The sequence below is a fragment of the Nannospalax galili genome, unplaced genomic scaffold (genome assembly GCF_000622305.1).
Source record: "Nannospalax galili isolate Female #2095 unplaced genomic scaffold, S.galili_v1.0 scaffold1012, whole genome shotgun sequence".
NCBI lineage: Eukaryota > Metazoa > Chordata > Mammalia > Rodentia > Spalacidae > Nannospalax > Nannospalax galili.
This window is the reverse complement of record NW_008330324.1, coordinates 226,184-229,331: the sequence shown is the minus strand read 5'-3', so window position 1 is coordinate 229,331 and position 3,148 is coordinate 226,184.

Below are 3,148 nucleotides of genomic sequence, written 5' to 3'. Positions count from 1 at the left end.
TGGGAAAGAGCGTTGGGAGGGGAAAGGTAACCTGCCCTGCCAGGGAAGGAGTTCTGGGTGCTGCAGGCTCATAGTGGCAGAAGACCAGGAAGGTGGGCAAGCCTGGGCCAGGGGAGTTATGCAGGGGCCACAGCCTCTGCAGGAAAGTGGGACCAGGGTACCTTGAGCTCTAGTCATAAAAGAAGTCCCAGCAGACCACACCAGTCAGCTAGCCAGGAGTGGGGATAGAGGCAGTACCCATCCCTGGCACCTTCCCATCACAGTCACTCCCACCTCCAGACAACAAATTTTTCCTGTGTCCCCCTCCCTTCCCCTCACTTGTTCACCCTCCTTCTGAGATCTATAATCTGTAATTTGGCCAATTTGCTAATCCCAAGTGGAATTTGAATATTCACCAGTGAATAAATATACCAATGAATATACATTGGCATATGACTTAGCCCTGGAAAGGAAGGAAATTTTTTCATGTTCCACAACATGGGTGAGCCTTGAAGACATTAAGCTAAGGAAAATACAGAAGTCACATACACACTACACACTCAAGATGATTCTATTTGTATAAAGAACTTAAGAGTCGCCCAAATTGTAAAGACAGCAGAACTGGGAAGAATGAGGCAAAGTTTCAGGTTGAGACGGTGAAGCAGTTCTGGTAATGGCTGCACAGTGCATGGATGTCCTAAACACCGCCAGAGCATACACCTACAAATGGTTAAGACGGGCTGTGGAGATGCTCAGCAGTTAAAGACCACTGGCTGCTCTTGCAGAGGACCTGGGTTTGGTTCCCAGCACCCACATGTGGCTCACAACCGTCAGTAGCTCCAGTTCCAGGGGATCCAATGTCTTTGGGATAAAAGAAAGCATTTCAGAAGTTGTATGAAATTGATCAACACCTTCGTTGTCTGGAACATGCCTTGGTATAATGCTAACGTCACATTTTAGGTTATCATTTTGTATTAGAAACAAATCTCCTTGTCTTTTTCTGTAATGAGCTTATGTCTCATCTTTAATCATGGCCATTGTGTGGGGGGGCACCTGAGCACATTTGTGGGGGCGGGGGATGCACATGTGTGCACAGGCATGTAGAGGCCAGAGGTCGACATTAAGTATTTTTCTCCATTGCTCTCCACCTCATTTGCTGAGCCAGGGTCTCATTGATCTTGGAGTTTGCGGATCTGGCTGTGGTGGCCATTGCGCTGCAGGGATCTGGATCTGACTGTGTTGGCTGGCACTGCAAGGATCCACCTGTCCACTTCTCCTGTCAGGATTACAGGTGTGCACCGCCACACGCATCTTTTCACGTGGGTCCTGGGGATCCAAACGCAGGTCCTCATGCAATTTGCCAACTGAGCCATCTCTGAAGCCCAGCCATTTACAAGGCTGCTGTTTTGAGTCTGGCTGTGCCTCAGATGCCTTCCAGAAAGTGCTTACAACCAAACAGAAATATTTATCTTTTCTTTCTATCCAATTGCTTCATAAGTTGGAAACATTAATTGACAATTCTTATTTTTCATGGCAATAGTTATTTTCATAAAGTCAATGAGATTCTGTCCTCATTGTAAAAGACACAACATTGGTTTTATTGCCCAGGCTCTGACAAGAATATCATAATTAATAATACACAAAATATAGTAGGAACAAACTTAAGAAATGAAGTTTGGCTTCATGGAGCTAATGCTAGCCTAGATTCCATCATGGGGTGGGATCATGAGCCGCCCTCCCCCGGAGGATCTATGCACACTTAATGTCTGCTAATGGAAGTGGAGGTATTTTCTATGGTGGTGTAGTCACTGGTCAGGTCCCATGCCCGTGTAACTATCCCATCACCCATGCCTCTCTCAGCATCCTTAATGAAACTCAGTGGCTGGAGAAAAACAATAACATGGAAGTGCAGGTGACCAGTTGGGAAGATCAGTGGGAGGTGGAAGGAGGTGAATTGTGGGAATATGAGTAAAATACATTATATGCATGTATTAAAATGTGATAATGAAACCCATTGTTATGTGTAATTAATATATGCTAATAAAGGTTTTTAAAGAAACCAACCTGGAACCTGCTTTTCAGAATTCCTAGCATCCTGGGTGAGTAAGTTCACTTCCTGGCAAGTCCCAAGTCCCAAGATTCCTTGGAGACTTTGGAAAGGTCGCACCAGATCTTCAGACACTATAGCGGTCTGGTGGGGAGGTCTTGGCTTGGCCTCCTACTCTTAGAGGCTTTGGAAAATGGAATCCCTTGTGTGAGCTTCCAGTAAGAAAACCTCGAAAAGACCTGCGTGGTGAATTACCTCTTGGAGTGGCGGCTCATGCTTGTAATCAAACACTCAGGAGACTGAAGAAGGAAGATGGTGATGAGTTGGAGGTCAGCCTGGACTAGAGTGAGACTCTGCCTCCCAAAACAAACAAACATGGGGCTGGAGAGGTGTCAGGGGTTAAGGGCACTTGCTGTTCTTCAGAGGACCTGGGTTCAGTTCCCAGCACCCACATGGTTACTGTTACCCTCTTTCATCCTTCCGGGGTACACACATACCAGTAAACATACCCACCATCAAAACACTTGTACAAGCAAACAACAAAATCATTAGAAAAGTAAATGTATAAGCAAACAAAACCCAATCAAACCGAGCTAGGCATAGTGACACACGCCTTTAATCCTAGCACTCAGGAGGCAGAAATGGAGGAGTTCTAGGTCAGCTGGAGACCCTGTCTCAAAAAACCAAACCAAACCAATCCAATATAGTGAACCTAGAAAAATGACCTCTGGTTATCTTTAATCAAAAGTGGAGGGTGTGGCACTGAAGAGATGGCTCAGTGGTTAAGAACACTGGCTGTTCTTGCAGAAGACCTGGGTTTGAATCCCAGCACCCGCTTGTCAGCTAACAACTGTTCGTAACTCCAGTCCCAGGGGATCCAATGGCCTCTTCTGGGCATTGCACGACATGGGTGCACTTATGTACATGCAGGCAGTACATGCATACACATAAAATGAAAATAAATAAAATATTTTTTTTTAAAAAAGAACAATGTCTGGGCGTGGTGGCGCACGCCTTTAATCCAGCACTTGGGAGGCAGAGGCAGGTGGATATTTGTGAGTTCAAGGCCAGCCTGGTCTACATAGTGAGTTCCAGGACAGCTGGGGCTACAAGGAAACCCTG